Source organism: Vulpes lagopus, chromosome 2 (genome assembly GCF_018345385.1).
Source record: "Vulpes lagopus strain Blue_001 chromosome 2, ASM1834538v1, whole genome shotgun sequence".
NCBI lineage: Eukaryota > Metazoa > Chordata > Mammalia > Carnivora > Canidae > Vulpes > Vulpes lagopus.
The window spans coordinates 7,736,280-7,760,906 of NC_054825.1; the positions used below are offsets into that span (position 1 = coordinate 7,736,280).

A 24,627-nucleotide genomic window follows, 5' to 3' on the forward strand; every position below is an offset into this window, starting at 1 on the left:
CCCCAAAAGCAAGCAGAAGAGAAAGGCAGGGGAGAGCGCATGCAAAGACCCACGGGGGCCCCTAGGAGGAGAGAGAGCACCCCCCTTGATAACCACCGAGGAAATGGGCACCTCAGTGACTGCAAGGAAACGAATACTGCCAACAACCTGAATGAGCTTGGAGGTGGTTCCTTCCCCAGGACCCGTGCATGAGAGCCCAGCCTCGCTGGCACCGTGACTTCATTCTCCTGAGACCTGGAGCAGAGAGCCCGCCAGACTTCTGACCTACAGAGCTCCAAGGTGACAGATGGATGTTGTCTTCAGCTGCTAAGTTTGGGGTAATTTGTTTCACAGCAGTAGAAGGCTGATAACGGATAGGGAACGCTTTCTGCCGCTTCTCATTGATGGCATAATAAAGATCCGAATGACCCCCTTTGGCGAGAGCATAGTCCCAAGAGATAATCCAGTTCCCCCCTTCATGTCAGGAGCAGGGAAGTGAGGTCCAGAGAAGGGAAGCCCCCCCGCCCCCAGGGTCTCAGAGCAAACCACGGGGTCATCCAATTGCAGAACCTGAGCCTGGGGATTGGAAGCCCATTCACCAAGTACCCGAGTGCACCGAGCAAGGTTCAGCCAGGTTGGAGGGACCGGGTGCCCCCTGGACCAGGTGCTCACTTCCTCCTAGCACCCCACATTGCACCATAGCCACAACCACACTCACTGGGCTTTGTTCAGGGTCTTTGTTTTTTGCTTAGACAACAGAAATTTGTTTTCTGGGATGCCCGGGTGGTTCAGTGGTTGAGCGTCTGCCTCCGGCTCAGGGTGTGATCCTGGAGTCCTGGAATCGAGTCCCACATTGGGCTCCCTGCAAGGAGCCTGCTTCTCCCTCTGCCTGTGTCTCTGCCTCTCTCTCTCTGTGTCTCATGAATAGATAAATAAAATCTTAAAAAAAAAAAAAAGGAAATTTGTTTTCCCCCAGTTCTGGAGGCTGGGAAGTCAAAGATCAAGGTGCCTCCCAGGTGGATCCCAGCCTGATGCTTCTCGTGGCTTGCAGGTGGCTGCCTTCCCACTGTGTGCTTCCATGACATCTTTGTGCATGCTTGGGAGACACATCTCTCTCTCCCTTTTCTCATAGGGCCACCAACCCTATAGGATTAAAGCAACAACAGAAGTAAATCTGATTGGTCACCACTGGAGGATGCTGGAGAACCAAACCATGCTTTTGAAAACAGTAAATGAAAGAATTTTTTACCTTTAAAATTAAGCATTTACCTTGCCTTCTCTTTACCAACTGTACCACAAGGTAAAACAGCAGTGGACAAGGAAAACTTCACTTTTATACAAGTATTCCATCTGATAAATGAAGAAAGAATAATGGATTTTGAATATTAGAATTTTGGATTTAGAAACATTGTTAGCTATTAACATCACAAGAAGAGAGACAACCAGAGGTCATGTGTTCCACACACCACCATCCACCAAGCTTTCTTGCAAAAATATCTGAGTCTGACCAACCAAGCCTGTATGACATCTTCTCTCTCTCTTTTTTATATTTTTTATTTTTTTATTATTTTTTTAAAATAAGATCTTTTTTTTTTAAATCTTTATTTATTTATGATAGTCACAGAGAGAGAGGCAGAGAGAGAAGCAGGCTCCATGCACCGGGAGCCCGATGTGGGATTCGATCCCGGGTCTCCAGGATCGCGCCCTGGGCCAAAGGCAGGTGCCAAACCGCTGCGCCACCCAGGGATCCCCTCTCTCTCTTTTTTAAAGACTCATTTTTTTTTTTTAATTTTAGACAGAATGTGAGGGGTTGGGAGTGGGGAGGGGCAGAGGGAGAAGGAGAGAGAGAAAATCCCCAGCTGACTCCCCACTGAGCGTGGAGCCTGATGAGGGAGAGGCTTGATCTCATGACTCTGAGATCATGACCTGAGCCAAAATCACAAGTTGGATCCACAACCGACTGAGCCACCCAGGTGTCCCAGAATCCGAATTTTTAAAACCTCCCAGGCTTCTAAGGTGAGCCAGGCTTTGGGAAGAGGACAGTGGGTACTGGAGGCCAAAGTGCTAAAGAAGACACTGGGGCTTTAGGCATCAGGCACCTGGGCAGGTGTGTGGTGGGGACCTGCACAGAAAGGGCTGTTGCAGAGCCTGAAGTGGGTCTGGATTGGACTCAGCAGCGAAGCCGGGCAGGGAGGGAGCGCAAATCGTGAACAGCCGCTCAGAGCCTCTGCGTGTGGGTGTCATTCCCATTACCCTCCCCGGCACTGCTTTGTAACATTTGACTGCATTAAATGCTCAGCCAGGAGAATGAAATGTATTTAGAAGGCTCAGGTATTTCACATCTAGGGCAGGCAATGCTGCTCTAAATTTACCAAGTCAACAGCTCATTTTTGCTGTTGGGTAGATTGTAGATCTTAGGACAGAAGCAAGTGAAAATGCTACCGGCTATAAACTTTCACCTTATTGGCAAAATGTCTATTATGCAGCTAGGAACACCTAGTTAATCGGCGCTGCCCTTCCACAATTGGTAGCAGCAGAGTCTCTGGCGGTGACAGCAATGACATTATGTCTCTTTCATCACCCGCACGTTCTTTGTATCGCCAATTACTGGCCCTTCATTCACTCCTGGCCTCAGACGCTGCAGGATAAAGAGGCTCTTCCCATGGTGCTGTCGTGGCTCAGATCAGCTGGGGTCCTCAACTGATTTGCCTTCAGGTTTCTGCCCCGGCTTTTGGGCTCTCCGATCTTCATTGGTGGGGAAGACATCTGATTCTAGGAAATTGTGAGAATCGTAGGAAGCTAAGTCTGATGGGCAAGGCACCAATCAAGCCAGGAGATTCCAGCTGGGTCATCGACCAGGCATTTAGCGGGTGTGCCTGCAAGGCCAGGCTTTGAGCTGGGGCCGGGAATGCTGACACTCACAGGACCTTGCTCTGCGCTCCCTTCCAGGACTTCCAGCCACTCAGTTCAGACTTCTCAGGTGATGCTTTCAGGCTGCAGCAGCACCTAAGGCATAAGGGAGCTGCCCCTGGGGGAGGAGGCCGAGCTCAGGGTGCACACACAGGTTCCGATGACGGTCTCAAACTGGCCCCGTTCCTTTCTTCGTGGGAGTTTCGATGCAGAGCTGAAGTCTGCAGCTTTAAGGAACCACAATTTGTTATTACCCTAAATCCGGTAGAGGTTTTGGATCGGGTGTAGGAAATTTTCACAAGAACCTAAATTTCACGTCGATTTGTGATGGATTAGCATACCAAAATTGGCGTAAAGTGCACTTAATGGATGCATTACTGCAGAAGGGATCTGTCTAACCAGAGCATTTCTAAATTTATGAAATTGAAATGCACTTCAGGTTACCGAGCAGTCTAAATTTGTCAAAGTCACAGGGCTGGAGGCAGGTCGTCGTTGCTGGTGGTGGAGATCCGAAGCCAGGTCCGCTGAATTGCATTCGAGAGCCTGTGCGCTGGTCCCCATGGGCCCCTCGCACCCAGGTGCAGGCCCTCCACACATAGGCAACTCCCCGCAGCCCTCCACCCCCATGCAGTCCCTTTGGAAACCACCTCAGCTGTGGGAACAAGGTGAAAGTGAACTGAAACTCCATCCCAGTGTCTGCTAACGTGCTAATTGAATATGAAGGTGTTAGCTGATAGCTAGGGCCTTTAGGCATCTAACATGGGGGCTTTTACATTTTAGTAGGGGGTGCCTGGAAGACCCCAAATGCTCAAGCCTCAATACTTTAACGGTGGAATGACCAATGACAAGGTTGCTGTTGGTTGAGCTGGGGCCTATAATGAGTAGTGCTCAAGGCCTGGCCTTGTTTCCTTTCCTCCCTAGTGGTCTGCGGTCCCCACTTTCAAATGATGGCCCCAGTTCCCAGAATCATGATTCACATCCCTTAATATCCCCAAAAAAGGGACTTTCTACAGCAATTCCTCTTGAATTTGTAGCTCTGTAAAATGCCAGACTGTAGCTTTCAAGTCTTTCCCCCTCCAATTGGAGACACAAAGTCCAGAGAGGGAGACAGCTGGTGGCTGGAGCAGAACCTGGGTCTTCTGAGCCTCAGTATTTCCCCAGTAGTTAGCACATAGCTGGCATGGAGAGGGGCCCAAGCTGCGTTCACTCCTTTACTTGGTTCTCACTACACTATCCCATCAGGCGTGCCTGCCATTAAATTGAATTCACTGGCATCAGCTCACACGAATCTACAGATTTGGGCCCTTCCCCTATGTGGTTTGGTTTCAAAGCCTTTGTTCTTGCCTGAGAAATGAGGATCAGTCATACTGGCTCATATTTGGCTTACAAGGCTGTGGTGAAGGTCAAGTGATGTAGCATGCAAAAGTGCTTAGCAGAGCGCTTCTCACATGGTGGGGCTCCAGAGGTCCTCATGTTTAGGAGGGGATGGAGACACAGACATCTTAGTGGCTCCAACATTTACTCCAGTATGTGGCATGGAGCAGGTGTTTGGGGAATGGCTGCTGAATGAATGTCACTCGGTCACCATGGCAGGTCCCTGGCTTTTCAGTCCCTGATGTCCTAGTAGTGTCTTGTATAGTCTTTATTTGAGCAATACTGGTTCACTTGTTCACAAGTGTGCAAGGGCCTATTCACAACCTTGATCAAAAAATTTATTATGTGACTGTTATGGATGGAATTACTTTCAATAATGTTGATTGCTAATCACAACAAATATTTCTGAGCTCTTACTATGTCCCAAGAATTGTGCTTAGTATTTTTCAAGCATTTTGTCATGAATCTTCACACGAGCCCACCAAGGGAATGCATCAGTCAGCTACTGTCGTGATAATGCTGCGTAACAACCTCTGGCATTCAGTGGCTTACAGCAAGCATTTCCCCCCTTGCTCATGGGTCTGTAGGTTGGCTGAGGCAGTTCTGTGGCCAGCTGTAGGTGGGGTGACTTGGTTCTGGGCTACCAGCTGAGTTCAGGTCTGCTCCATGTGTGTTCCTTCTGTGATGGAAGAGGCAGCAGCTTCTTGTGACACCTTCTCATTATAAGCCACCAGAGTACAAGACAGCAAGCCTAGCCCTGCAACACATCTCAGTCTTCTTATTCAGTAACATTCCCTAAGATCTCATTGTCTAAAGCAAGTCATATGGCCAAGTCCAAAATCAAGGAATGGAGAAATATATTTCATGCTCTTTGAGGCCCCAACTAGGGTGTAGCAGTGTAATACCCCATGGGATCAGTTTAATTCGATTGACCACCAGTAGATGCTATTATTTATCCCAACTGAGGTACAGAAAGTCACATATACCCAACTAGTAGGTGTCAGAGATATGGCTTGAAACTGGGCAATTTAACTCCAGAATTATGGAAGGGCGTGCACATGGGGGAGGGGATATTTGTTTTCTTATCATCTTCATTTTTCCACCCATTATTAATTGCCAGTGTCACACTGGCACCAACCTCCCTCACAGTTACGCATCTCACTGTCAATCCATCCGCTCACGGACACACATCTGGCATTTGGGGGTTCTCTCAACTCTCCAGAATAACAAAGTGCAATTCTTGCATAATTTCGTGAAATGAATGCGGAGGGCAAAAAATTGCCCTCCAGTTAATCTCAGGCACGTGCATAAATACTTTTGGAAAGTCCCTAGTGGAATTCGTATCAAAGTGGTACCGAGATTTTACTTAAAAACAATTTGCTCCATGTCAACCGTGATTTCTGACACCTGAATTTGAAAGTGATCCGGGTGGGCCCAGCGCCATCTCCATAACGGGGTCATGTGTTTACTTGGAGGGAGGAGAGGAAAGATGGAGGTATGTGTGGCCATGGAATAATGTTCCACACAGCCTTACAGGAGGGGATTTCCTCCTGCGTGTTTCCATAGAACCTTCCCTGTGTTTGTTTAAACCCATTGCACACTCTGGTCTGACAGCTGCCTGGCCCAGGGCCTCCCCGTACAACTAGCCCTCTTTAACAGCGCCCTGCACTGTGTCCCTCGATGCAATTACTTGAGTATATAAACTTCACTGAAAGGCAGGCTTTTCTTGGGAGCTAATAAATAAGCCCTAAAGCCACAACGTGTATAAGACCTTGAAAAATGGCATCATCATCTATTGGGAATTGTGAACCGTGCAAAAAGCAGCTCATTGTATTTTCAGAAAACGGTTTTTGTTTAAAAAAATAATAATGAACAAAAGTCACCAAGTGGAGTCTACATGGAGAAAGCAATGCCGTCTGCCATTCGGAGGCTGGCCTCTTGCATCAATCTTTCTTCGCAGATTTTATGTAAGGGGCATTTATTTGCAGGAAAACAAGACACGGTTTTGAAGAACTCCCCTCTCATCCAGCTCCCCATCTGCAGTTATAATCCTCTGATTGTGACCTCCGCGTTAGTTGGGGGGGGGGGATGCTGAGCATCAATTTTAGGACCCCAAGGCAGGCTAGGGTGTTTGGGGGGGGGGTGGATAGGGGAAGTGAGATGAAGCCTCCTGAAATAGAGATCAGATTTTCAGAAGCAGAGGAGAGGCGGGCTGGGAAGGCAGGCCCAGGAAGCCCCCTTCGGCCGAGGGCCAGCGCTCTGCAGCACTTGGGAAACACTTTCAGCTTCACTTCTGGCTCCTCTGAGCACGAGGATGCTGGACCGTGGCCACGGGGACATGGGCAGGCAAAAGGCTGTGTGACTGAAGACAAAGATTTTTATTTTTTCTTTCTTCCCAGTCCCTTGGACCGGTTTCCTGAGATGCTGGGCTCGGTGCCCCGAGCGCCCCTGGAGTTGGGTCTTCCCAAATCCAGGGTCCTTTTTTATTTTTCTAAGCGATGGCATCTTGGGTCAAGAGTCGGGGAGTGGATCCCTGGGGCGGCTTCCTCGGCCTCGGCCAGCCCAGGGGGTTTTCTGGAGCGGGCGCGTCCGGGCCACTGCGGCAGGGCTCCGGGGCCCGCCGAGCCTGCCCCTCCCGGCAGGAGCAAGCGGGCTGGGCCAAGGAGCCCGGCAGGGCCTTCGCCTTCGCGGGCTGCAAAAATACAACAGAGGGCGCAGGACCCACCGGCGCCGTGGCCTTGCATACCAATGCACGGGCTGGCTGCGGACCGCCAAGTCCCTTAAAATCGTCCCTGGCAGACCCGAGGGGTTTCGGTTTGCCTTCTGCTTGGAACCACCGCATCACACAGGCCGTGTTGACTCGGAAGGGGCGGGGGGCGGGGACCAGACCCACCGCGCGGCGCACACGCCTCGATCTCACATTCCGGGCTCGAGCCGCTGTGTCAGCGCGACATGGGGCGGGGGGAGGGCTCTCTCCGGAGGTTTCATTCGCCATCCGCACGTCACTCCCAAACTTTTCCTCCCTGCGCTCGGGGAGTCAGGTTGACGCGCCCCGGATGCGGGGCTCGAGGCGCGGGGCTGGGCGCGCTCCCGCGGGGCCCGAGCCGCACAGGCTCCGGGGCTGCGCTCGGGCTTCGCAGGTACAAGTTGGCGCGGGGCGGGGCGGGGCGGGGCGGGGCGGGGGCTCCGGCTCGGGGCTGCGGCGCCCCTCGGCGACCCGGCCGGGCGGCGGCGGGGCTGGGCGTGGGGAGTCCGGGCCGGCGGAGCTGCGCGCAGCCTCCCTCCCCGGCGCTCCCGGCGCGGCGGCGGCGGCCCAGGCAGACAATGAACTTGCGAGCGCGCCGAGCCCAGGCAGGTTGGAGCCTCCGGGCGCCCCGCGCGCCGCGGACCCCGCGGGGAGGGCTCCTGCCTGGCTCGGGAGCGTGCGGTGCGGTGCGGTGCGGTGCGGCCGGAGCTCGGGGGCCGGGGCGGGGGCGGGGGCGGGGGCGCTGCGCACAGCCGGAGGCCGGACGCCGGACGCACGGACACCCCGGGGCTCTCCGCGGCGAGCGCGCGCCGGGGCGGCGGAGGGGGCGGGATCTCCCCAGCCGGCGGCTCGCTCCCCCCGCCCGCGCACTTCGGGGAAGTTTCCAGGCGCAGCCCCGGGCAGGTGAGCGGGGCATCCGCCGCGGTGCGCCCGGCTCCGGCGGGAGCCGCCTCCCGAGCTCCCGCTCCGGTCCCGCGGCCGCTCCGGGCGGAGGAGGCCGCGGGTGGGACCGGCTCCGGGGCGGGGGCGGCCGTGGGAGGAGACGGGGGCGCGGCCGGGCCGAGCGGCCTGAACTTTTGCTGCCGCCCCCGCCCCCTCCCCCGTCCTCGGGCCCTCCGCCCCGCGCTCCCCCCGCGCTCCCCCCGCGGCCGGCCGTGGCTCCGGAGGCGCCGGGGCTCGGGGGTGGCCGGCGCTGCCGGGCGGGGGCGGCCCCGGAGCGGGGGCGACGCCGGCGATCGTGCGGGGCGCGGGGCGCGGGGCGCGGTGAGTGTGCGCGGGGGACGCCGCGTGGCGCACCTGGTCCCCTCGGGGCCCGCGGGTGGCGGGAGGGAGGCGCCGGGGCACGGACGTCGCCTCTGGGGAATGAATGAAGAGCCGTGACGGCGCCTGGCGACTCCTCGGGGCGAATGCACGGGCCGGCGCGGGCGCGCGCGTGTGTTCAGGGCCGGAGCCGCCCGGGTCCTGGGCGGGGCGCCCCGTCGCGGCCCCGCGCCCCGCGCCCCGCGCCCCGGCCCGGCCCGGCCCCCTCGCGGCTGCAGGGCCCGGCGGCACCCAAGGCTGGGCTCGGGTGCCGGCTGCTGGCGGCTGGATGCCTGCGCCGCGCTGGGGAGGTTGGAGAAGCAGGCGGCAAGGCTGAGACTAGCTCCTGTGGAGGGGACCCCCGTTCCCCCATTCCCCGCGTGCACCGGGTGAGTTAGTGGCACGGAGTTTGGGGCATGAAGTTGTGCTCTCGGGAAGCCCCAGGACGCCCCGTGGAGGGACTTGGCGCGCCCATCGGTGACACTGAGCAGCGAGCTCAGGCTCCAGGCTCTTCGCAGTGTCCCCAGCCCCTTTATCAGCTGCGGTTGCTCTGAGCGCAGCCACCCCGGCGACGGCGACGGAGCAGAAAGCCACCTTGAGGGCATCTGCGCCCCCTGCGGCAACCCCACCCCCACCCCCACCCCCACCCCGCAGGAAACTGAGGTCTGGAGATTTGCCCCAAGTTCCTCTCTAGCACCTTACCACTGGGCTCCTCACCCTGGCTTTCCTGCCCACGACCCCCCCCCCCCCCCCGCTTTTGCAAAATCAGGAATCCTCCCTTACAGAAGATGGCACTTATTAATTTGACAAACTGCATGTTGAATCAGGATGGTTTAATTGGTACCTAAATACCTAGGAGTCCTATAGGATTTTGCTTAAAATAGCGAGCGAATAAAAATACCTTTTAATTAGGTAGTTTTTAATCAGGTAAGTTTTTGTCTACGATACTCCCGGAAGACTGGCAGGAAAATGGTCTTCCTGCCTCTTCCTGGATGGGGAGCGTGAGCCAGCCAGGTGAGGCCGCTTGCCGTGGTCTCCCTCTCGGTGTCTGTTTGAGCCAGAAGTGGAGCTGCAGGTCTGGCCTTCCCTTCAAGGTCTGGCTCCCCAGGAGAACCGTCTCTAGGGCCCCGGGAAGGAAATTCAACATTGTCTTTTCTCTTCGGATCATTGCATGACTGTAGTGAGCTGGCTCGTGGTGGAAGCAAGCAGCCAGCATTAATTTATCCAGGACATGGGAGGAGGGAGTGGTGGGAGAGTGGAGGCACGTTTGCCCCCACTGTGCCTTGCTTTTCTCTGATGACTAGAGCTTGTGATGCCTGAACCACTGTCTTGGCCGGGGATCCCAGCACTGTCACAGTGGCTTCTGTGAGGGCTGCTCTTTCTGCACCTTTCTCTCTTCTGTCTCTGCTGGCCCTGGCCAGGAGAGGCATTTGGTTTTCCACCTGCCAGAAAGAGAGAGGATGAATCTCTGCATCTGGAAGAGGCAGTGTTTGCGGGAGAGGTTAGGAGGTGGATTGTGCTTATTTGGTGTTTGGAGGAGAGCGTAAAAGAATCTCCCAAGTTAGCCAGCTGGGCCACAGGAACCCCAGAAGGCTTTGAATCTGCACTGTGAGAAGCTTTAGACTCGTACCAGGTCGTGATTAGACTGAGGTTGTCCAAGGCCACCTAGGGCCCAGCTGGAAATTGCTCTTGAAAGTGTAGGAGGAGCGTGAGGGGAGGGAGATTCTGGAGCTACCTGAGTAGGTGAGCTCCATAGGGGGCAGCTTTGACTCAGGCTTGGCCACTTGGGGAAGAATGGACTTGCAGGTCTTGTTAATTTTCAAGAGAATTTTCAAGCGTGAATATTCAAGTGTGTGCTCAAGTTCTAGAATTGGACAAAAAGGTTGGGGTGGGTCCAGTGCCAGGGGGTTTGAAGCTTGACATCTGGCCCTGTGTATGTGTAATGGGAGGAGTGTCCCACCGTGGGAGATGTGACACATGATAGAAATGGGCTCAGAGCCCCAAGGGCTCAGAGACTAAGAGTTGACGGGTGTCCACGTGGCTGTGGCCCAAGCCGGGCTTCTTCATGTGTTTGTGTATCATGTACTCAGTGAGTGGCTACTTGATGAGCTCCCGTCAAGTGACGTGCCAAAACTTTTCATATAATTTCATTTACCAAATAGATCCCATGGTGGAACATCTGGGGATGGTACGGTGATAGGACAGGCCCAGCCCCGCCCCTGCAGGACGGGGGGTACCAGAAGTACCTGTGCCAGATGGACAAATAAACCTCGAGTCAGGAGGGAGAGTATGGCAAGAACGGTGCTGGAAGGGGTGGGTTGTTGGGGAGGAGTCTCCTTTTACAGATGTGGAAATCCGGGCTCAGAGCAGTTGGGTGACTTGCCCAAGAGCCAGAAAGTGGAGAGTCAGTCTAGGTCTCTGATGCCTAGCTCCTGGGCCTGCTTTTTCTCCCCCACCATGCTGTGCGGGGGCCTCTTGGACGCTCCCAGGTGAATCCACACCCTCTGTGGTTGGCAGCTCTCACTTTTCCTGTCTGCTTCTTTGGAATCCCTCCCCTTACGGGGGCCTCAGTAGGTCCAGGATTGCAGAGATGCCATTTGGAACCATGTGTCAGAGAGAGAAAGAGAGAGAGGACTTTCCTTAAATTCTAAAAGCAGAAGCTATGTTTGTTTAAACGTAGTGGCTGGCACGGGAGGGTCATTTCTGGGAGCAGTCAAGCGGCGGTCACCCTTTAGCGGCGTGTCATTTAGAAGTGATCCTTCCCAGTGATCGTGGAGAATAATGCAGCCTGTCTTCCCCCCACCCTGCCACCCCAGTCTGTATGTTGGGAGGCTCGAGAGGGATATTCACTTCCTTCCATGGGTGATTTCGTTTCTGTCGTGTGAATCGGGAGATTGTGTTCTCACTTAGCCGACCAGGTATCGGGAGGCTGAATGTTTGGACATGCACAATGTATTTCTTTATTGTTCTCAAGTGCTGAGATCTGATTTCCTTACTGAGGCGCCCCTTCTTTACTGTAAAGCCCTGGGAGACGATGACCCGTGTTTTCACAGCACAAAACAAAGCATAAAGGTGGCAGGTACCTAGTTAGTCTATCCCATCTAGAGAGCTGAGAAGAAGAGTGAAGGTTTTGTGTTGATTTGGGCCAATACAGATTAAAAAAAAAATTTTTTTTTGACCTATGGGGGTTGGGGAGGTAGACAGTCATGACAGCTGTCATTTGCTGGGTCCCTACTAGTTCCCACCTGGCCCTGAGCCAGGCAGGTCAGATCGCTGTCCCCCCCCCCCCACCTCTTTTGTTTCAATTAGAGGGTGGGGAGGCTGTTTGAGATCACCCAGACCAAGTTTTCAGCCTTCCAGATGTACAGGAGGAGGGATGAAGAAATGACAGCAGAAGGAGGACAGAAAGGAGAGAGGGTAGAGAATAACAATCGTGGCCTCCCCAGAAGGGGAAGGCGAGCGTGAATCAGCAAGTGGTTAAGTTAGGGGGAGGTGGCCACGGAAAGGGGGTTCTCGGTCTCTGCTGGTTTCAAAAGGGATGTGAGGCCTCGAGCGGCGTCTCTTTCATCCCTGGCAGCGATGTGCAGCATTTAGGTGGCCCCAGGTGTGGACCTTAGGCCAGGTGCGCAGGGGCCTAGGGGCAGCACTGGGCATCAGGGCAGCACCCAATTAGTGGGCGAGGCAGAGCTTGCACAAGGCAGTTACATAAGGCTGCTGAGAGCGTGGCAGGGCATGGTTAGCAGCCCTGGGGTTGGAGAGGCCTGGGGTGACTTCATGCCCTGGCCTGACAGCTGCTGTCCTATACATGCATTGACACCTGCCAGGTGCTTGGAGGAGTGCCTGGCATACAGTAGGCACTCATAAACGTCGGCCCTTGTGGTATTTCTTGAGCTCTAGAGCTCGTAACCAGGGGCAGAGGATGTCTCTGAACTCCCTGAAATTGCACGTACAACTTTTGATGCAGATGGTAGATGCGTGTACTTTGGGGTTAGGAGGCATGATTTCTAGCAAATTCTACCCCAGAGGGCTTCTCTGACACCTCATAAGGCCAGGAGCCCCAGGACACCTAGATCCTATTCGGGTTTTCTTCGGCTGGTTGCTTCCCCCTCTCGGGGCTGTTTCTTCGTGTGTGCGAGGAGCGGCTGGATGAACAGCCTCTTTCTGACCCTTTCAGCTCACACTGTGGGCAGGCTGTGGATCCGTGGGGTTGTGTTCCCACCGGTCAGAATTAAGCAGGGGGCAGATGGGGCAGGTCTCCCCGGAAATGTGCTGGGTGGCTTGCTTTTGAATGTGACGTCTTGAGCCCCACTGTAAGCTTAAAAGGGTCCTGAGCAGGCTCGTGGGGGTAGGGCCCTCTGGCTGGGGCGGGCTCTCTCTCCCTGACACCTATGCCACGTCTCTAGAGCTCGTCCTGGTCCAGGGCTTTTGGGTCTCAGAAGAAAGTGAGGTTGGCAGATCCTCAGAAGCAGAGGGTGTCATTATAATGGAAACTTGGACACTCTCCAGAATTGTGTTTGTGATGAAAATATTGAAGCAGGCAGCCTAGTCACCCAGGTGCCTGGGAAATACCCCAACATGGGCAAATAATTAGATACAGACCGGCCGCAATTATTTTTTCCTGCAGTGTGCTGGGACCTGGTGGTTTCACGTTTTTTCTTGAAAGGGAATATGCTCCTACTACTGATCCGTTTGCTCCCTGTGGCAAACATGTCAGTGGTGGGCTCGGTGCGGGAGGCAAGACCACGGGGGCTGGTGATTGTGTCCCTCCCGGGGCAGCCCTGGGTCAAGGGACGGTTCTGTCCTGCTCTGCTGTGGCCTCATAGGGACCCGCCCCAAGGGCCTGGGCCTGGCGCACCTTTGCTGTGAGCTTGGAAGCTGCGTCCCAGACTCTGGGAAGGTGGGATGTCGTGTCATCCTCTTGCTGAAAGGGGCTGGGTAGCTCTGTCTGCCCCTCGTGACACCCGTTTCCTTACGCTGATGCAAGTGAAGCTCAGCCTGCACCTTCATGTGTGCGGTGAACCAAGTGTTCGGTGCCTCCGCGCAGACCTTCTTTTACCCCAGGTGGTGACTCCCTTGGAGGCCCCGGGAGCGCAGCGTGGGTGGTGGGTGAGCCTGGCCAAGTCCCTCCTCTGTTTCTTTGTTCTTTTACCCATGACCTTGGGCAAGTGGCTTGACCTTCCCCGATGAGCCTCAGTTTGCTCATCGGTAAGGAGGGGGTTAATAATTTCTACTTTGTATTGTGTTTTGAGTATTAGAGGACACAGAACTTAGGGCTCAAGGGGTCTCCCCATGTCAAACCCCTCTTCCTGGCCACCTGTCCCTGCTTGAAGCTGACGTCAGAGAAATGTGCCTGAACTGGTGGGCAGGCGGGCCTTGTGGCCCTGAACAGAGGGCATTGGGCAGGGGGGCCGACTATTGCCCCCGTGCTCCCCGCCCCCAGGTCATAGGCAGAGTGGGAAAGCTGCAGCTCCCCCCGGGGCAGCCCCCTCCTCCGGGGGCAGCTGGCAGGGCCAGATGCGTTCTCCGGGTGGGAGAAGGCAAGACCGGGCTCCTCATGCCCAGCTCCTCTCCCCAGGCTGCTGGGACAGTGTAGAGGACAGTGTAGACACCCCCAGGTGCAGACATGCAGGCGGAGCGCCCTCTGTGCAGGAGGAAACATCGGGCATGGGCTAGAAGAGTCCCTTGCGGACAGCGAGTAGTAATGCCGAGCCCCGGGCCTGGTCCTTGGTGGGGGTTGACAGATGGGGCTCATGAGGACAGGGGGGCATCGAGGTGAGGCGGCAAGACCTGTCAGTGACATGTTGTCACCTGCAGCACGTGGGAGTGATCGCCGCGGTGAGACGATGATTCACTGGGCACCCCCAGGATGCACTCTAACTGCGAGGGGGGTCTCCCCAGGGGAGGTGCAGGCTCACCCAGAGCCTGGCCAGGAGAACCTCATCCACCTCCTCTTGGCTCCCCACCAGGCCCCACAGGCCCCATCGCCTTCAGGAAACCTTTGCCAGGAAGTCACACCACGTCTGGCGCCTCTTCCCTTTGGCCCTCCGTCCCTTATCCAAGCGCTGCTCTCCTCTGAGCTGCATTCTACTCCGTCCAGCTCCACCTTGAGCCCAGCGCACTAGTCTCCTGGGTGCCACCTGCCCGCCCCAGCCCGGTGAGCCTCTCGAGGGTGCGGACGGTGTCTGGGAGGCCCGCTCATGGGTAGGCCCCTACGGAGTCTGGAGGGATTGGCAATGATTGAACTAATGCATCCACTGCAAATGATTCTTTCAAAAGCCCATTTTCCCTGGACTCTTCCTGGATTTTACATGGGCCCTTGGGTGTGACCCAGAGGACATAAAAGAATCCCCAATTTGGTAGCACAGTATGGGAGTTAGCTTGCCACTAAATTTCTGAAAGAGTCAAGAGCCTAATGTAATAACCATGGATTTCCTGGCATTAGGTTTTTGGGCCATTAATTAGTTTTTTTGTGTGTCTTGAGAGTCTTGGGGAGAACTGTTATGGACATTTGGTTGGCTTTTCAGAAATATAAACAGGAGCCATCCACTCAGGGAAGAAATGTGGGGGCTGTTAGTGTTTCTTATAGCTGGCATAAATAGCTTGTCTTGAAGTTCCACGCGCCTTTGTTTGGAATGTAAATATTTGCATTAAAAATATAAAGTATATCCTGGCGTGTATTTATTGGGACCATAATTTCCAAACCTAAAATCAGACTATTGGTCTGCAGAGGATTATTTCCTCTGATTTGTGAACCTGTTTATATAAAGAGCCTTCCAGACGTACACACACAGAACCATATTTGCTTGTGCACGTGAGGGATTCCAGGGTTATTGGAGAGCAGGGCTGCCCTGGGGAATCTGGGCCGCTTGTGCTTCCCAGCATGCATTTCTGATCACGCTGTCTGTTCAGTTGCAGCCACTCTGAGGATGGCCAAGTTTTGGCCCAGGTCCCATGGGATCGGCTGGCTGCTCTGTCCTCAGTTTCCTGGACATCCAGGCAGGGGGTTGGCTGCAGCTGGCTCATCTCTGGGTCATGTAACCAGACGCTTGATTTTAGCATTGCTGTTGCTTTAGGATGATGTGGAGAAGAAGGAGGGCTTGGTGGCCATCCTGTGGTCTGGTGAAGAGAGCAAGAAGTTCTCATTTCTGGTTCATGGCTGAACTCTGAAGGCCTCTGTTGGATGTCATCCTCCATTAGATTCTTGGGGACAGTTTGGCTTTTTATCCGAGTGTGAAGAACAGCCCTGCTTTGTCAGACACTTGCTGGAGATGGAATATTACCACTTCGCTGGTCTCTGCCCTCTTCTCCTAAGTGAGAGGCTGGGGGCTGCAGTTGGGCCAGGCCAGGATGATGTTTCCTGATGTTTTGTGAATATGTGTGTATGTGTGTGTGTGTGTTGGAGGGTGGAGGGAGTTGTTCTCAAAACCCTCTGTGGCAGCCCTGGTTAGAAACCCTGCGTCCCAAAGTCTCAACAAATGGAGAGGTAGAGGTCCGCTGCCCTGTTGGGAGACAACCAACCTGGGTGATAGGCCAGCTCCAAATCTAGGCTTGACCCACACCTGGCAAGCTCTCCATCATCACAGGGTGGAGGGCAGAGGGGAAGGGGGCGTGGCCCCTGGTTGCCTAGTACCAGGGCCCATTTGTCCCTGCTTCTCAGCCATCCAGGCTCTTTACCTTGGGTGGGGCCAACTCCTCTTCATATGCTGCACCTGTTACCTTAGCACCGGACTTAGTTGAGGTAGCAGGAGTCCTTCATCTTGCCTTCCCCATCTCCATCTTGCAAAGGGCATAGCGTCCTCATTATAGGAGTTCAGGCTTCCCTGTGCTTGGGAACTTTTCCTTCTTGGGCTCCCCAGATGCTGAGTCCGACATGGGAGAGGAAGTGAGGGACAGAGGTAGTCTGAGGGGAGAGGCTTGCAAAACCAGGGCTCAAACCCCCACGCTGCCCTGGGCCATCCAGTGTTAGGCATGGAAGTTCCTCTGGTTGGTTCTAACTTTGACCCATCAGTGAACATTCCTTATTCCTTATCCTAGTCCTTTTTGTCCAGCCTTAGAAATAGTGAGCCCTTTGGAAGGACTACTTCCTGTGTGCCTGGGTGTTCTTGATCTGCGGGAAACTCACAGTTGCCTTTTCTGTGGTCCTCTTTAGCCTGACCCACAGTGATGTAAGCCCCCCCCCCCCATATTCTCTGTCATGTTCTTAATAAAGATCGCATGATCCTGGAAGGCCTGGGTGTGCAGCCCCACAGTGGGCCAGTAACCCAAGTGTGCTGTTCCAAAAGTCAGAGGAAATAGTTGCTTTTAGGGCATGCTGAACTTGCCTTAGCGTGTTATCAGTCGGAATAAATAAGAGGATGAAGGGACGCTCCGATTAATGAGAGTGGGAGCAGCCTGACCTTTGTGACGTCCTAGCTGAAAAGCTATTTATACCCGCTATTGCCGCAACTGTGAGAAACTAGACGTGGAAGGATGTACAGGAGAGAAGAGTGGGCACTAAATGTGGCCTCCTCAGGAGCACCTCCCGGGCCAAAAAAACCCAAACCCCAAAAAACAAAAACAAAAACAAAACCCCAAAAAACCCACCTGCCCACAGGTTGATGGTTGCAAATCCATGGATCCTTTACATTGGAAAAACTTGACTCAGAGAATAAAAATGATGTATTAAAAGCTTGGTTGCCGTTTGGGTGGTAGAAAGGAAATTTGCTTTCAGCTGTTAAAACTGAAACAAATTGGTAGACAAAAATGCAGGCCTGCCCACGTTTGAGTCAGCAGTGTTTTTGGTTTATGGAAGAAGCAGATTTACCCACTGAAAATCAGCTCTGTACCTTTTGGACCAGCCGTGAAGCTGCAGAACTGTTGAGGGAGGGGTGTGTGTATGCGTGTGCATGTGCCTGTGTGTGTGTGTGTGTGTGTGTGTGTGTATTTATCTTACAAAGTTCTCATCTGGTTTATTTTTAACAATTATGCAATAGACTTTTTTTTTTTTGGTCCATTCAACCTATTCTTTTTTTAAAAACAGCTCTATTGAGATGTAGTTCGCATACCACACGTTTAAATTAAATCCACCCATTTAAAGTATAGAACTCAGTAGTTTTGAGTATATTTACAGATACATGTGCAACCAGCACCACGTTCAATTTTAGAACATTTCATCATCTCAGAAAGAAGGCCTGTACCCATTAGCTGTCGGCCCCCCGCCCCCCAGCCCTGAGCAGTGAGGAATCTACTTTTCCATCTCTGTCGGTTTCTCTGTTCTGGACTTTTGTAGGACGGGAATCGTGGAACACGTGTCTTTTGTGACTGCCTTCTTGCACTTGCCATAGTTTCAGTTCACCATGTTGTAGCATGTTCAGGACTGAAGTCCTTTTGATGGCAGATCATATTCCGTTGTATGGTTAGACCATTTTTTAAAAAATATTTTATTTATTTACTCATGAGAGACACAGAGAGAGGCAGAGACATAGACAGAGGGATAAGCAGGCTCCATGCTGGGACCCCGATGTGGGACTCGATCCCGGGACCCCAGGATCACGCCCTGAGCCAAAGGCAGATGCTCAACCACTGAGCCACCTGGGTGCTCCAAGACTATGTTTTTATAAACGTTTGCATTTTCTCCATCTTTAATGTCTTATGAATAAGGTTGCTGTAAACATTCATGTACAAGTTTTTGTGTGGACACGTCCATTTCTAGGGTTATAGTTTACATTTTTACTTGCTCTTTTTTTGAAAGATTTTTTATTTGATACAGGAAGAGAGGGAGAGAGCAGGGGAAGGGACAGAGGGAGAGGGGGAAGCAGACTCCCCCCCACAGAGCAGGGAGCCAAACGCGGGGTTCGATTCCAGGACCCTGAGATCACGACTGAGCAGAAGGCAGCTGCTCAACTGACTGAGCCACCCAGGCGCCCCTTTACTTGCTCTAATAAGAGTCATTTGCTTTTTTTACTTTTTTCCCTGGCCCTAGGGAAGGCGTAATCTTCAGATGGGTTTCTGTGCCCCTTCTGGATTGTCTGACTTTTAGAGCTTGGATGGGCCTTCGGGGAATCATAGAGTAGCCCCATGTTGTAGCTGGGGAAACTGAGGCCCTCAGAGACCACACAGAGGCAGGACTGGATCCTGGTTTTCAGAGTCTGTCCACTTGCCCTGATCCTTCTTCCTGAACCCTTAGTTAAACCCCAGCTCATCCTCTTGCCTGGCGTGGGGTGGACCATGGGTGACCACCTTGCCAAGCCCGCTGTTGTCCCCCCCCTCCACCGCCCCGACCCGACAGAGGCCCGGGAATGGCTCATCCGCCCCCAGCTGCCAAACCAGAACTGGAGCGTGCGGCGCCAGTGCCTTCTCATTCTTTTTCCCTGCGGCAACAGGAGGCCAACGCTTATCCGGGGAATAATTAAATTAGGAACCAATTCAGAGAATGAAATTTTATCTGATCTGGCTGAGCCCATAAACAAGGGGCTGTGGCTGTGACTTCAGGGTACATTATGAAGTTGTTCTTAAAGCATTACACTGGGCCAGAGCATTGACAGACCCGCGCGGGCCAGCGGGGGCCCCTCCGGGGGCGCGGGCAGCTGGCGTGGCTAGGGGTTCACCCTGGAGTGTCGAGCTGTGTTACCAGACTAGGTTTTCTCGCACTCGGTTCCAGGTCCCGTTGAAGTTCTGATGCAGTAGATAGAAGTGTTTTAGGGCCTGAATGTTCTGGATGCTTCAGAAAGTCCATCTTCAAGATCCTCAGGGATACCTTTCACGTCGTCGTCAGGGACATCGTCATGCACCTCTACACTGTGGTGAGAAGGTAACTTTGCAGGAAACCCACTGGCTCTAAGGTTGGGTGCTGAATTCAGAAACCCCCGTGGAGCTTTTCAAAGGAAATACATGTGCTCCAGTCATTCCTCAGGCCTGGGGGAGTGGGCCCTGGGCATCTGTGTGTGTGCGTGGGGACGCGTGTGCGGGCATCGTGTTAAGCTCTTTAGCTGAGAACCATTGGTGGGACTTAGCAGTGTTTATAATTATTCTAAGGAGAATTTCGAGTTCTTGCATGGCAAACGGGGGAACAGATCGTCTCCACAGTGATCCTAAGGAACGAGCTTTCTTGTCTCTGTTGGGACTTGGATGGTTACTCTCTTTGGGTTTCTTGACCAGACTCCTTGGATGTGACCATCATATCTTTTCCATCACTCTGCTGCCTCTGTGGGGTTGTAGGTCTGTTTTCCTTCCCTGTGAGCTGCCCTGCCACCATCTCCACAGCGGCCCAGCCAGAGACCCAGGGGTCTCCCGTGGCACTTAGCTGGTACTGCAGGGGTTGCTTCCTTAACATGTACCACTAAAGACATGTTACTTACCCTCTAAGACAGGAAGTGTGTCCTACTCAAGGCTACATTTCCAGGGTCTAGCCCATAGGAAAGAATGATTAGATGGATGGATGGACAGACGGATAGACACACGGGTGAAGGGAAGAAAGGCAAGAGTACACTGGGTAATTGAAAATCTTAGCCCCCCAGTGTGGGGACAGCAAAGGTCTTACAGGTGCCCTGGTTCATTTTCCTGTCCTGCCCACAGCCCCTTTATACCTGGGGAAGCCACGACCTGTGGAGGTGAAGGGACCTACCCCTGATCCTTCAGCCTCGTTAACATGAAGAATCATTTGGGAGCCTGACCCTTCAACCAGCTCTTTTGATTCAGTCTTTCTACCTTCCCTTAAGAGTCACTCTCCCTATTGAGGAATTGCTCTGTGTCTGACACTGGGAATGAGTGAGCACCTGAGCTGGGTATGCAGCAGCACCTAGACAGACCGGTCCCTGTGGTCATGGAACATATATTCTCCTGGGGACAGACAGACAGTGGACAGTTTCACAAATATCAGAGAACAGAATGTTCTCTGATGATCAGGGAAGGCCTTTCCAAGAAGGGGACATCAATGCTGACCCTTGAATAAGAAGGCATTGCCACCTGAAGCTCTGAAACGGAGTCCCAGGCAGTGGGAACAGCAAGTGCCAAGACCCCAAGAGGGGACCAGTTGACAGGAGAGCTGGTCAGAGGACCTGGTTTCTAGCACACTGGGGTTGACATCCATTCTTTTGTCTTCCTCCATATTATCATCTACAGCCCGGCCTTCTCACTCGCTGTACATCTCTGGGTGAAGAACACTTGTCTGATGCTGGCTGGCTCACAGCTGCTGCAGTTGCAGAAATAGGGCTAGCAGGAAACCAGGAGAAATTCCATCCTCCTTGTCCTCTCACTTAGGGTTTGGCTTGTGAGCAGAGGTTATTTTTATGTAAACATGTGCTTTACATAAGGCGAAGTCCTAAGGTGGGCAGCTGAAACTGTTCATCAACACAAGACTGAAATAGTGCCAGGAGGTCCCCAAGGTGAGTGCATGGCTGATGACCTGAATTTGTGACAGCTCCTTGAGGGCCCTGCCATTCATTGTCCCTTTCTTGGAATCATCTCCCTTCCCAACCCAGGTCCTGCCATCACCCGTGAGCTCCATGGGATCAGCTGATTTGGTCTTCCGGCCTCTAGATCTTCTACTTCCTCTCTTGCAGGATACTCTGAGCCTTGTGCACACCTAGACTGCTCCATGCAACATGTAGTCGGTTCATGCCAGGACAGGTTAATGACAGCTTTTTTGGTGGGGAATCAGGTCCAAGGGCCCACTGGTCAACCTGACACATCATAGGGCCTCAACAGATTGTTTCTATCAATTCTTTTTATTTTTTAACATTTTATTTTTTAAAATTTATTCATGAGAGACACAGAAAAAGAGAGAGAGAGAGAGAGAGAGACACAGGCAGAGGGAGAAGCAGGCTCCATGCAGGGAGCCCGATGTGGGACTTGATCCCGGGTCTCCAGGATCATGCCCTGGACCGAAGGCAGGCGCTAAACCGCTGAGCCATCCGGGCTGCCCTCTATCGATTATTTTCAGACTTTAAATCTCTCTCTGGTCCTTCTTAAGGCTGTAAAGTAACATTGCAAAGTTTTCCTATAGATGTTTATCAGTAGCTGTAGTAGATGTATAGCTCCATTTTTTATTGTTTGTGATGGGTTTTTAAACTCTGGACAAAACATAAATTTCCCTGAGTTTGAGTAAATGGAAAAATAACCGAAAGAGGTTCCCCCCCCCCAAAAGCCTGATTTAGAATCATTCCAGATGTTCACCCAGCATCCTTTCCCAAATCCACACGGGGCTATCCCGCCTGGAAACTGTGACTGTATTGACGTGTTGAAAACTTGCCGAGAATACCCCTAATCTTTTGGCATTCCTAGATGCTGCCTCATAATTTTATGGTAGCTTTTTATTTTGAAGGAATCTTGAACTCACATGAAGTTGCAAAAAATAGTACCAAGTTCCTGCGTGCTCTTCAGTCAGCTTCCTGCAACAATAACCTCTTGTGTGACCATCGAACACTATCAAAACCAGGAGATTGACATTGGTAAAATACCGTCACTACGCCAAAGATCCTATTCTGTTGCCACTTGATTTTATTAAATCTAGGGATCTGCAGCACTTTAGAATTTCATAAACTTCAATGTTGTCGTTTATCTTTTAGATTGTCTTTGGATCTCTTCCAGTTGGCCATCAGTTAAAATTGGTTTCTATTGGTCAGCTGATACTAGAAGATCCGTGATGTGTGTGTGTTACATCCTCTCTGCGCCTACACAGTGCTCCCGGGGCGCATCACCTTTGGTGCCTGCACATAGGCAGCCTGCATCCTCTGATTTGAGGGATTCTCAGATCTAAGGCCCTAAGGAACAGTGTGTGATAGAGCCCAGAACAGGGAATCGGGAAGCTTGAGTCCAGGCTTTGAGTGGTTGTGCTGGTCTTTATCTACACTGTGTTTACTCTCGGCACCTCTTGATATAGACACGCTTCACACCCCCACTTACAGATGGGAAAACTGAGGCCAGAGAGGTTCACCGTGCCCATGTTCTGGCAGCTGGTGAAAGGTGGAGTGGGACTTGAATCCGGGCGGTCTGACTTCAGAGGTTGCATGCTTTCACCTTGTAGGGCTGCCTGCCTTGTTCAGGCGCTGACCCTTCTGGTCTCAGTTCTCACTGACGGCTGTGTGTCTTGGGGCTGCTTGCTTGACCTCTCTGAACCTCTTTCCTCAACTGCAACATAATGGGGCTTGGTGGAGGATCTGTCTTGTCCTTTCAATCCTTCCTTCCTTCCTTCCTTCCTTCCTTCCTTCCTTCCTTCCTTCCTTCCTTCCATGTTTCCTTTAGTTTCTGAGTACAGTTGGTTTTACTGGTGAAAAACCAGTAGCTACTTTTAAGGTTGGGAAGATCTCTGCTGCCTGATTTAGTTTGATGGAAGCCTCAATTCCAATTGAATTATGCTCTAGTGTATTTTAATTAAACCATCTACAAGCCGATTTCTTAAAAATGCAAACTCCCCATGCAGCATGCTGTGTCTGAACCCCCTGTGCTCAGCTGTGGGTCAGAGTGATGCTCATAATAACCAGAAGGCATGTGTGAGGCTGCTCGCCATCAGCCTCATGGGCAGCATTAATTGTGAGATGCCACCAAAACGAGATACGAGGGCATTATCAGCAGATACTTAATTGATTTTGCATTCTCCACAAAGGAAGGTTAAAATTAAGCTTGTTTGTAAATGGCGTTTAAACCTCGCAGTCTGGGTGATGGTTGTAGAAACTGATGGAGCAGGGCCCTTGTCCAAGGGCTTCATTTTCTTTGCAGGTGGTGGAATGAGCCCATCGCTCAACTAAGGTAAAGATTTCCCCATTTAAAGGGGCCAGAAGAGTGTAAGCTTCCACCGTAAGTTTCACAGAAGGGGCCTCCAGTTGAGTGCGCGGTGCTGGGCTCTGGGATGAGTGTGTAATCGCATTAGTGTGATAAATTAAAGGGCCCATATTGTTTAAATTGTCAGGCAAAGCTGCATTAGAGGAGATGCTGCTATAGATCAGAGTGATGATAAATGGCCTCATGGAAACGCCTCGTGGTAACCTCGCTGCTGGTTTATAGAATGCAGGATGCTGATTCCCAAGTGCCCTGGGAAAGGTCCCTACTCAGACCCATGATGAGGTGTAACGCCGTTTCTAGGTACTTGCTCTTTCGAGGGTACATGTACCAGGAATAAGACAAGCTCTTTGGGCATGATTTCTCTTTCCTTTTAATCCTAATTGCATAACTCTTAAGATATCTCTGCAAGTGGCTGTATAATTTACAGGGCCCCATGCAACATGCAAATAGGAGCCCCTTCCTGAAAGATTACAGAGAATTTCACTTGCGTGAAGGGTCAGTCGTGAGCAGCCGGAGGGCAGGGCGGCAGATGCATCACCCCCGTGGACTCTGTGGGGCCTGGCAGGGGTGCCCGACTCCTGGGCACACTCCGGCGAGATTTGCTGAGCTGAGTTGGTTCGTGGAGCGATTGTCCTGGTCTGCTGGTGGGATTTCCTGTGTTTTTTCTTGGGTGCCAAGTGTTAGGAATCTGGAAAAATCTACCACTGTGCTCTTCAGAATGGACAAACCCAGGGCACAAATCCTCCAAGGAAACTCGTGGTCAGAGAGCTCAGCTTACAGAAGAGAAACCCTGAATGTGAAACCCTTCTAGATTGTGTGTGTGTGTGTGTATGTGTGCGTATGTGTGCGCGCGCGTGTGTGTGAGTCTAAAGCTAAAATCCTGGTGATTTTTCACTGCACGGTATAAAAGGCTGACAAACAGTGATTATCCAGTGCCCCTTAATGGATCCTGTGTCTCAGTCCCTAGAGGGGCGGCAGCCTATCCCCTCCCGGCTTTTCATCTCTGGCATTCACCGTGTGGGCCCTGCCCTCCCAGCTGAGTAGAAGGCCCCCCAAGAGAGTCCAGGCTTTTGGGGCCACTGTAGGTCACTCTGGTCAGTTCCCGGGGTACGAAGGAGGGGGCGGCGCAGTGCACCTCAGCTAGGAGACTCTGGCCCTGGAGCATCCTCTTCTGGAGCGAGTGGCCGCAGGCCTTGGAAGGCCCAGCTCTCCTTTGTGTGAAGCCTTTGTTCTTGCCCAGCATCGCCAGCCAGGACTTGCATGAGCTCAGTGGGTGCCTTTTTCTCTTAGGAGCCAGTGGAGAAGCAGAAAGTAGCATCGGGGCCGGCTACCAAAGAGAAGGGAGGCTCCAGCAAAGGAGAGCCTGGCCTTTGCAGGTTTTGAATCGGAACTGGGGCCCTAGGATGAGGATGAAAGTTTTTTTTTTTTTTAATGGGGAAGGAGTGTAGGGGTCGGGGCTCGGCTCAGAACACTCGTGGACAGCTGCCCAGGTCAGCTCTTCGGAGCTTTGTCTCAGGGGAGTTACTGTGTGCTGGGTTTTCTTCCTTTTGTCCTCAGTTTGG

General features: G+C 52.8%; 1 protein-coding gene across 7 annotated transcripts in view; it reads left to right on the top strand.

Moving 5' to 3' along the window:
- Positions 1-7,130: 7,130 nt before the first annotated feature.
- CHST15 (carbohydrate sulfotransferase 15) overlaps positions 7,131-24,627 on the top strand; it is a 73,970-nt gene continuing 56,473 nt past the window's right edge. For 3 of the 7 annotated variants that reach the window (XM_041743897.1, XM_041743896.1, XM_041743903.1), the window contains exons 1-2: positions 7,131-7,403; positions 18,948-19,097. The gene's annotated coding sequence lies outside the window, so the exon portion shown is untranslated. Of the gene's footprint in view, positions 7,404-7,684; positions 7,913-8,572; positions 8,698-18,947; positions 19,098-24,627 lie in introns of those variants that run through there. The other 4 variants (XM_041743895.1, XM_041743901.1, XM_041743899.1 and 1 more) reach the window with 3 other exon arrangements.